Genomic DNA, 11,137 nt, shown 5'->3' on the forward strand with positions numbered 1-11,137 from the left:
ATTCATGTGCTAAAAGCCACGCGGCTTTTAGCTGAGGCTGTAGCAGCCACATCAGTCTCTAGATGCCACAAAAGAGGGACAGAGCACCAAGCAGGCAAGGGTTACACTTTGCTGAATTGAGCTGATAAGGAAGTCTTCCTTAATAAATACTCTGAATTAACTCAATCCTTGCTGAAGTTATGGACGCTATCATAATACTGCTAATAATAATAATAATAAAGAGTAAATACCTAAGGGCAGCCAGAGGAATGTTCTTAACAGATCTTCACTTGGAGAGCTCAAATTGTGATATAGTGCATCACTCTGTGATTCGCCATTATACAAAGATGTAACCATGCGGGGGCGTCTGTTGCCATTCACCAATCGGTCTGCTATAAGAAATTACAAAATTGCATTTCACTACAGGCATTGAAGTGACAGCAGGCTGTCTCTTAACCCAGTTAGCAAATTGTATTCTATTCTGATTTCAGCGCAAAGTGAAATCATAATACACACAAACACTGTTCATCGGGGGTTCTCAAACTGTGGTTCACAGACTAGTTATGATCTTGGAAATATTTGCTGGTGATTGATGGAGAGCTGACTGATCGCATAGTGTTTTCCTTCTTTTTATCTGCTAAATTACATTAAAAGACTGTTTACAATACTTTAAGGATAAAATTTTCAAAAGTGACAGGCAGTTGGGGACAGTTTATTACAGATATTTAGGCTTCTGAAGACACAGACACCTAGTCCTATTCTCAAAAGAGTGTAGACACCTAACTCCCCTCGACATCCATGTTAGGTACCTGAGTGATATAAAAATCCTAGGCACCTAACAACCTTTAAAAATCTGGCCCTTAGGAACATAAGCCCCATTGACATGAAAAATAGCGTAGCCTAAGTTGTATTTATAAAAACAACTTGGGGTAATGTTTTCAAAAGCACCCAAGCCTCATCAATAAGACTGAAGTAGGGAGAAGCAGATCTGTGAGATTATCTTATAGATGCCTCCCTTCCAATTGACACTCTCCATTAAAGAGGTGGCCCATGCTATGAAAGTTGGAAAACCCCTCCTGTACATAAAATATTATGTAAAAAATTACAGGATAAATTAAAAATCCATGCAGCCCCCATTAACTTGTCAGTTATTTCCATGAGTTACACAGTGAATGACCGCATGGCACACGAGGAGTAGATTGAAATAAAGCCCCAAATGGTTTGTGTAAATGAAGCTGAAATTGGTTCAGGGTTCACTGAGCCCTTCAAGCTAAATCTTGAAACCCTTCAGTCTAGTTTCAATCATATGGGGCTTTGACAGAGTGAGTTTTGGTTCTGAAGACTCTTCTAAGGTTTCTGTTTTCAGAGCTAGCCCTGATTTCTACACCTCAAATCTATTTAGATTTAAATTGGGGTAAGGGTAGATGGACAGATGGACAAGTATTTTTAAAAATTTCCCATGCAACAGGAAGCACATTTACCTGAGCATTTTAATGATGATGCACCTCCACACTGTAGCTCAAACTTGCATTACCAGATGCCAACCAGTTTGCCAGTTTAACGACTGCAAATGTCCTTTGAGCATCCACCATCATCCCAACAAAGGAACTGTGTTTGCTACAGGTTAACTCCTGCTGTCCTCAGTGCTCTGTGTTGTATGTAAATGCAAGTTAAAATTAATGTAAGCTACAAAGAAAGCGACATTCCACAACATACATTAATACTCTGATTCAAAGCAGAGCAATCAAGCACTTGCTGATTTTTAAGAACCTATTTGAATTCCAATGACTTGAATGGGACCTAACTGTGTGCTTAAGTGCTTTGCTGAATCAGGGCCTAAAGAAGCAAACTATGATGATTCAAGTTAACAATACATTCCAATCATAAAAATTATTGTTGTTATAGGCAAAAATTGATCATGCAGTGTATCATCCAGTGTCTTCAAAATCCAAATTTAACCCACAGTGCACCATTGTCAACAGTTGGATGGTCTCACTAGTTTAATTCACTCAGTAGAATCTTTATGAAACATTGTATGAAATGTGTGATTATGAGAGAGATGTCAGGTTATAACAAAAGAGTATTTAACTCCAGTGAACAGAATACAGGAAACAACTTACCCATCCATATTTCAAGCTTCTTGAAGCAGAAGAGAAAACAATCCTATCAGTTAATAAAGAACAAATCCTGTAAACAAACAGCACATTACTGTACCTAAACCAAGAACTCTGCCATTGCAGGGCCATGGGAGGGGGTGTATTGAGAAGAGAAGAAGAGACTGAATAGACTCAGTCTTTGCTTATGACTTACCATTAAGTGGAGGGAATCAATCCAGCGCACATTTGGCCAGTCAGGGTCCCTCTAAGATCCCCGAGAGCAATGAATCAGCCTGACATCAGGCCATAATTGGCATTTTGGGCATTAGCCTATCATGCCATCAGGAGTCCTTCCCAGGTGTAGTCCTAGCAGGATTGTCCCTGTTGATTACAATGGGACCTCAGAGGCTGGTCCAAAGTAATTTATGGCTCACACAATTGTATTAATGGCATGGATATTAAAAGTATCAACTTCTAGACAAGAAAATATTTAACTGGCTTGAAATTAGGAGGTACCTATTTTTCAATCAGTAGTTACTAAATGGAAATCTGAAATCATTCCAAGAGAGAGACAATGGAAATGTAATAAATAACTATGTATTTTTAAAAGGAGAAAAATTAAATGATCTATAGAAGGCATGGAGTAGTACACAGACTTTCTGTGAGACACTGGATTTTGATCAATTTTTAACACTGTATTCCTTTGAAGGAAAACACAATAAGAAAATATTTCGCTTATAGATGATTTTCATTGCAGCCACCAAATGTTAATCCTACTGAAAAGTAAATCATTATAATTCTATTAAGCTTTTCATGATACATTCCAGGTACAGTTTGCAAGCCAGTAGGGAATGCAAAGTAATAAATCTCATACCTAGAATGCAGTAGTTTCCAATGAAGCTTTAAAAAACAAAGACAAAACAAAAAGCAGATAATCTCTTCAAATTCTCCCATGCTGCCAGGATAAAACACCAGAAAATGTTTGCATTGTCCTGTTGAAACTCTCTCCAAAATATTCAGCATGACAAAAATTAATAATGGTTTCTGTTTTATTCTTATGGGGCTCGCATGCTGCCCCATTGAAATCAAATGTGAAACTCAGATGGAATTCAATGAGGGTAGGATTGGGCCCTTGTTAAGGCTTGGTCAAGCAATATTAACATAAAGAAGGTCTAAATTCACTGTTGATATTATTCACAATGAATAGGTCCATCAGCTCAAGCTCTCTCATACTGAATTCTTCTAGCATCTTATATGCTTAGAGTGTGTTAAAAGATATGCCAGTGCTGCAGCTGTAATTAAGGTTCGGTGAGTTACTATTTCCATTATAAAGCCCACTTTTCAGGGTTTAATAAGTCTGCAGCTCCAAATAAGATCAGGTTGAAACTTGACATCCAAGTTATCAATACGGAGATACAATTTGTGCTCATCTATTTATCAAAAATATAGTTTACATCCACTCAGCTGTTGCTGAATTACAGAGGTCTAAAAAACATGGGTGTATTTTTTTTTCAGATGTTCTTTCAGCAGTTTAGAACTTAAACATACTCTTGGGACGTAATTCAGCTCTAATTTAGGTAAATCTGGGCAACTCTCAGTGAAGTTAACAGGAGAGCCTCCTGTGTTTTGCTTGGACTAATTTAGCCCTACATGCTCCTTATTTATTGGCAGGAATGCCTTTACATGGAATGCATCCTTTGTGGCACTTTGCCATTTTAAGCAATTTTTGCATGTTTGCTTCAACCACTCACCTGCTAATTCTTAGAGTAAGTGGAATCCAGCAGAATGAGTCATAGCATAGGCAGAGGTTAAGAGTTTGACCTTCTAGCATTGTAGTCAATGCCCTTTAATTCTGTGATATCCTTTTTGAGATGGGAATGACCAGAGCCACATAAGGTGTAACATTGCTCTATATAATAACATTATGATATTTTTTTATGTTAAACTCAAAGTTAAGGGAGACAAAATTATATTATAGTCCAAGAAAAGGAGATGACTGACTAGTACTGGAACTGACAGTTCTGCAGCTGAGTGGAAGTGCTGTATATTCATGCACAAATAATGTATATTGTATGTGTAATTTATACATAAGTTCTTGCATATCTTTCTCCTCTATGAACACTGAGTATTCCAATAAAGATTTCAGAGGGCCACCTGCATGCTGGAGTCTGATTATAAATGACTAGCCAACCATTTTGATTTATCATATCAACCACAGCTGTCTTGATCTTAGCCTCACAGCCATTCTTTATTCTTAGTATGGAAACAGGAGTTACCTCCATCCTGGGGAAGAAATTGTACAACAAATAATTAAAATGAAACACGTGGGGGTGGGGGAAATTTCTTCTTTTTTCTACCAGAAACCAGCTGTACAGAATGTAAAAACGAAAGGAAAATATATCGAATATTTCTCTCTCTCTCTCTCTCTCTCTCTATATATATATATATATATATTCAATATACAATATTCAATGTGTATTTAATATATATTTGGCTCCCATTGAATTTAATAGGGGTGTGTGTGTGTGTGTTTACACACACACACACACCCCTATTAAATTCAATGGGTGCCAAATTATGTCCTTGACACTTATGTCAAAGGTGTGTGAATTTCAGTGGAATTTAGGTATTTAACTCCCTTAGGCTCCTTTGAAAATCCCAGCATTTGCTGAAAGAGCATAGATATGGCCAGATCCTCAGATGGTGAAAGCTGATGTAGCTCTATTGATTTCAATGTTACAAGACAGATTTAGACCAGCTGAGAATCTGGCCCTGGCAGTTTTCACCTTTTTAAGAGCTCAAAGTGTTTTTGCTTCAGCACAGAGACAGGTGAAGAGTAGAACTCCTCTCCTCACTAACGATCAAAATGAATTTCTTCCTCAGTCATGACAGTGATACCCTCAAAACACCTGACAGTGATTCACTTCTTCCTCTGTTAGCCCAGGCATTCAGTGAGTCCTATCTTGTTTCAATGGAGTCTTTGTGAGAGAAAAGGTAGGTAGTAACAATCTAAATGGAGTGACAGGATGTCCTGATAAAACACCCAGGTGTTGCTTTCTGAACAGTTTTATGTACATAGTATTTCAGCAAAAAGCAGCTCCAGAACCCCACCTTTGTAGTGGTCAACAGCATAAATGCAACTGAAGACTACTGCACTGAAACTATTGGCTATAAATCGGATGTGCATGTCCCAGTGTGTACGAGGGGTAGGCCTGGTGTGCCTGACACATATACTTATGAGACTTCAGCAAACCAACCAGAAGAATTACTCTGAATTTGTCAACAAGAAGACAAGCTTACTGTGCAGGGTGATCTTCCTTGTACCAGAGCTCTGACAACACATTAGTTGAATGCAGTTTCACGTGTCCCAGTGGGGAAGGAATAAACAACATAAATATTGCCCCCACAATCCTTTCAGGGCCTTGTGTACACTGGGGAAATTGACTGGCGGACCTATTCCACTATAATTTAGCTATTCTGGAATAGTTTTCCCATATGGACACCTATTCTGAAATAAAAGTGATTTGATTCTGGAATGTTTACTCTGTTGTGTGAATAGAGTAATTATTCTGGAATGTAGTCACATGTATCCAGAACAGAGTGTCCACAGAGGGAGCTATTCTGGTCAATTTCCCCACCTAGCAAGTTGATCTGGAAATCATGGACACACTCAGTCTCACAGGGTTTTTCAAATGCATGTAATTTGAAAAACACAACCAATTGATTTGTGAAGCATCTCCAGAAAAAAGGAGATGCAACTTTTACAGTATGACTTTCATGGATACAAAACTCCTCTCTCAAGGCTACCAGCACTCCTGGAATACAAGTCTGGTTGGGATGGTGAGTGAGATTTAGCCTCTTCTTCAACTACGCAATGAAATACAGAAGAAAATTTAACATTGTATTTCTTTTCTGTATTTAGATCAGTAGTAGCAGTAGATTCTGCACTATTAAGGTCAAGAGGAATTTTGTCTTTTACTTCAATACAAGCAGGACTGGGACCCTGAAATCTTATGCCAAGAAAAACCTGGTCAAACCACTTAAAAATATTTAAAATATTTTAAACAAATCACATGAGAAATGGACCTTTTACTACCTATTCTGTAGACGCATATCTGGCAGAGAACAAGGGAGCCAATGATTGTCTACATGATAACACCAACATGGATCTAGTTATCAATCATAATTGGTAACACAATTTATAGGGCATGATGCTGCTCTTACACTCATGAGAACTAGAGTGTCTTTGTTGAAGTCAATGCAGTTACAATAGTGAGAAAGTAGAAAATCAGACCCAGGGATTTTATTACACGTTCCCTCCCTGACACTGAGATAGCATTTATTGGCAATGCCTATGAAGGCTAACAATGTTAAAGCACAACAAAATGAGAAGGTGAGCCCATTTAAGTTGATAAAATCTCTCAGATGTGTTATGTAATGTTCAATATAGATTCTGATTCAACTTGACCTTTAATGGAATTATCTGTTCCAGCCAGCTGCCAAATATACCTGCTCAATAATGTGTCCAAATTCATTAACCATTTTGTTTTAATAATATTTCATTTTAAAATTAAATTTTATCCACACATTAGCTTCATATTACTTATGCAAATATTGGCTTCATGGCTATATTAGCTATAATTCATTATTTTTCCCTACTGGCTCAGTGAAGGAATTTGTAACTTTGGAGTACATCCAGCATTTTTAATTGAAGATAGGGAAGCCTACATTTAGTTAAAATCATTTGCACATACAAATTAAATACAATTAGCATATGATTCTAATATACTTTGCACACTTTGGGCTAGTTTGTGACTTTATCTGTAGCCCAAATGAGGGGTAATGCATGGATGTAGCATCCTAGGAGCAACAATGGCTCTCACAAGGGAAGGGAGGGAAGTATGGCTCTCACAAATGGCACTGAAGGGAATTAATCTGCTTATTGGCCCATTCCACTTCCCATTCTGCTCTGCTCATCTGTGATGGCTAGTAGGTTGGGGAAGAGCAGAGCCAGCATTCCATCCATTCCCCACATGTCTTTGACCATGCACCACTTCCCTGCATAGGGAAAGATGGAAGTAATGGCTGTACCATGACTAATTTCCGCACATGCACTCAGATTTGGTGATAAAGAGATGCCACCCCATAGACCAAGGGAGCCTCAAAGTTTTGTTGCCAAGTGGCAAAACTAAGGATACTAACACTGCTGGGGTGGAAAGTTCTTGGGCATCTTCAATCAACCCCATTTCTTTGCATCTCAGAATTAACTTCACTTAAGAAATGTATCAGTAAAGGGATATTGCAAATACAGGGCATCTGCAATGGTCAAATAGCTGTGTGTTGACAAAGGACCCCTTCTCCTCCTCTACACTCACCTCCATGCAGAATCGGGCCTTAATTTCTCTGAAATATTAAGAAAATCATTTTGAGCATATTTCTTTCCTTGTGTTCTAAATAGGCTTGCATGAATTAAGAACGTATGCATGTTTACTTTATTATGTCCCTAGTCACATAAGGACTCTGGGTATCTTCCCCATCTCCTAGAGAACAAGACATTTTAATTAGCCAATTATATTAGTAAAAAGCAATCTAATTTCTAGGTCAAACAATAGTGTGGCACAGATATTAAAATCAAATTAGTAAGATGTACCAGTGTTTCCCTTTAGCATGCAAAAATGACCTCCTGTGCAGATAATCAGCCTGGTTTCTCTGAGGTTATCTGTGGCAATGAAAAACACAAGTGCAACAAAATAATGAGCATGGTAACAGGTATATGAATTACTCCCTCCCGTCTCTCTGCCTTCTAACCGTTCAGATTTATAGAAGAGTATTCATAATGTCTTTTTAATTATGTTTTAGCATGCTTTAAAAAAACCTATCAAATAACCCAAAATACTGACAAAGGAGAGGAACACTGCTCTTTCGGTTATCAGACTGGGGCTCAGATCTCAACATTGCCATTGACTTCCTGTGTGACCTTGGGAACGTCACTTGATCTCTCTGCGCCTCACCCCAGCTGTAAAACAGGGATAAATATTTCTCCTGCTCTCTCTCTCCCCATCTTATCTATTTCAAGCATGAGCACTGTGGGGCAGGGAATGGTGCACTGGTATGTATTTGTGCAGGAGCTACTACAAGGAGCTCTGATCTTGACTGGGACCTCTGAACCATACTTGAGTATAAATAATAAATAAATAATCCAGGCATTTACAACTTACTCTGTCGAGGCAGGTGATTCCTCCCTACATCATGGCTGGTATTAGCTATTGCAGCTGTCATGTGTTGGGAATACACAGGAACACTAAAGCTCGATCAGCAACACAGTGGGTGAACAAGAGGGCTGTACTGATGGACTGGCCCAGTTCAATCATTCCAGGGAGCCAGTGCCTGAGAACAAATCTCCCTGCCAGTGGCCTTAGGAGCCTTGCTATAATGTATCCTGGCCCTGTGCAGTGACAAGTGGCAATGCTGGTCAGTGCAGCATGTTGCTTGGTTCAGTGAATGTGCAAATCTTAAGCCACCCGTAAGTGGGGCCCAGAAAGCTGCCTGAGGAGAAGTGCAAGAATGGTGTAACTGTTCTTTTGATGACGATGGTTAGTGTTTGGTAAATCAAGTCCTCAGCTTTATTCCAGTGTCACCCTACCTTCACCATCTGCTTGCTATCAATAGGATCAGTGACAACAGCTGCCACTACGTTGAACCCCTCATCGCACACACCATTTCCATTACAAACCAATTACAGAACCTTCTCCTTCAGTATAACTCATGTTCCTATTTGCACCAGTACATTCAATTACTCCGAACTCATTGCGAAACAGTGATTACAGGTAAAATCCTTGTATTGCTCTTTCCCTCAGAATTGGCCTTTTTAAAGATACCCATTGTTAGAGGGCCAGATCATCAGCTGAGGTAAATTGTCATCACTCCACACCAGCTAAGGCTTTGCTCCTTGACTTTCACAGTCAGGACTTCAGGATTTGACCCACTGACTTTTAAGAGAGAGTTTTACATAAGTAATAATGGAGTGAAGATTTCAGGATTTGGTCCTCAGATTGTAAGATCTTTTGGGAAGTGACTGTGTTGTGTCTTCTTCTAACTTAGCATCTCTAAATAACTATACATAGGTATGTATGTAAATATGGTATGAACATTTTTATTATTGAGTTTTTAACAACAGAAGAAAATATTGTTTTACCATTTCTCTCTCTAATGGAAGAGTTTGATCCTTTATGCTAAAATATAAAAACAAAATAAAGGGAGAGATGATCCTGAAGCCTTGAGTCAGTTTTTATCTGTCCAGGCGATACTCTCACTGAAGTCAATGGAAGTTTTGCCAACTTTTCTAAAGTGACAAGCAATTCTGCAAGTCCCATTTAAAACACCTCACAAAAGCTAGATCCGTAGAAAATGCTGAACACCCACTGTGTGAAAATCCGGCATTTTGAAGGTATCTGAAGTTGGGAATCCAAAAATAGAAGTATACACAATAACTAGTCACTTTTGAAAATTACTCTCAAAACTAAAACTAAAGGTTGGGTTTTGTTGTTGTTGTTTTGTTTGCTTTTTTAAAGTTCTCAACAAAACTAAAAACTTATTCCTTGCTGCTTTGTGCCAACAGTCTCTGTTCCACAGTGGTATTGCCTGACAACGGTGTGCAGCAAACTGAATCTATTTGAAAAGCAATCTGGATTTGTCTGAATAAGACATTTATCCTTCAAAGGCCAGGGCAACAGAGCACTAGGCCTCCGAAAACTAACAGATCAATTGTGCTTAACCCTTGAACTACGAATCATTATTACATCTTCCACGGGTTCTAAGGTGTAAAACCTCTTCTAAGCACAACAACAACAAAGTCTGCCATACAGTAGAACAGCCGAAGTGGAAGAAATATGTTAACAACTACTGTAATGGGCAATTGCCTGCAATCTCAAGATATACAGCCCCTATTTCTACAGTGCACCATATGCTGCATTAGCTTGATCCTCAAAGTAAGGTTTTTACTCAGATGTGAAGTAATTGTTTCCCTAACAACACATGACATCAGGGAAATGCCCAGGATTGATACTGACACATTTCTAATCTGTTCTAATGTATAAGGTGAATAATTTCCTTAAATGATGTGGTAGCTCTTAAAGGTGCAGTCCCTCCACAGTTCTGAAGCCAAATTTAATCTATATTACAAATTACTGTTCCAGAGCTAAAGGGATAAATTGTGCTTCCCTGCTTATTTGGAATAACGTGTTCCAGCTGTATTTATTACATTGCTGAACTGAAAGTCTGAAAGCACTTATAGTCAAGAGCATTGATAGCAATGCAAAACGTCCCCACTGCCATTCTGATGTAACCATGCTTCACGTTTTCTGTTATTTTTCTGAAATGAATGGAGTTGTAAATATTCTTTTTCCTGAAGGAGCACAAGATCCTTTTATAAATTTCCAGTCCAGTACTCCCTGCTCTAACATCATGCAGTATGCCACTTAGCCAGCCGCCTTACCGTTCACATAATAAATGAAAACATTAGGGTTATGCACTGGATTAAACCAAATATTCCAGCAGAGACTGATTAAAGACCTCTCTTCTATGATCCCTTACTGCCAAAAACACACACAGAGAGAGATCCAAAGTATTTCTGAAGGTCACTGGTCTCCCAGCACATGATCTTTTGGTCATATGCATCTGCTCCTGCTAAATACCTATCATTAATATTTTTAATTGACTGTTTCCGAAGATGAATTAATATTGATCTCAATTCTAAAACCTAAAGATCTTTTTCAGACAATGGCAGTATTTTTTACACCCACTGGAGAACACAAACAAGAACATTTAAACGTACCGTAATAATTTCTTCAGTGATTTGCTAGGTACTATAGATAAATGATTCTAAATTTACAGTTCACTGTATCCTCAAGAAATGGACATCATTGCTGTATTTCACACGAGAGGCTGACTTTTCTCCTTCCTTTGAACCATTTTATTTGTAAAGCAGTCACTAAGAATTTTCCTCAGTTCTAAAAGGTGGCCCTGAGTTTGCTGCATTTTTATTCTGGTCATCTCAGTCCCTC

General features: G+C 38.5%; 3 long non-coding RNA genes across 3 annotated transcripts in view; 2 read left to right on the forward strand and 1 right to left on the reverse strand.

Moving 5' to 3' along the window:
- Nucleotides 1–2,425, reverse strand: part of LOC142000425 (uncharacterized) — a 34,096-nt gene extending 31,671 nt beyond the window's left edge. The window contains exons 1-2 of the long non-coding RNA XR_012642243.1: nt 1,461–2,425; nt 231–371 (exon numbers count right to left, since the gene is read on the reverse strand). This is a non-coding gene — a long non-coding RNA (uncharacterized LOC142000425). The remainder of the gene's footprint in view (nt 1–230; nt 372–1,460) is intronic.
- LOC142000427 (uncharacterized) overlaps nt 1–11,137 on the forward strand; it is a 238,662-nt gene that overhangs the window by 88,679 nt on the left and 138,846 nt on the right. The window lies entirely within an intron of this gene.
- Nucleotides 1–11,137, forward strand: part of LOC142000424 (uncharacterized) — a 48,673-nt gene that overhangs the window by 5,174 nt on the left and 32,362 nt on the right. The gene's annotated exons all lie outside the window — the stretch shown is intronic.

Source organism: Natator depressus, chromosome 17 (assembly GCF_965152275.1).
Source record: "Natator depressus isolate rNatDep1 chromosome 17, rNatDep2.hap1, whole genome shotgun sequence".
NCBI classification, from domain to species: Eukaryota; Metazoa; Chordata; order Testudines; family Cheloniidae; genus Natator; species Natator depressus.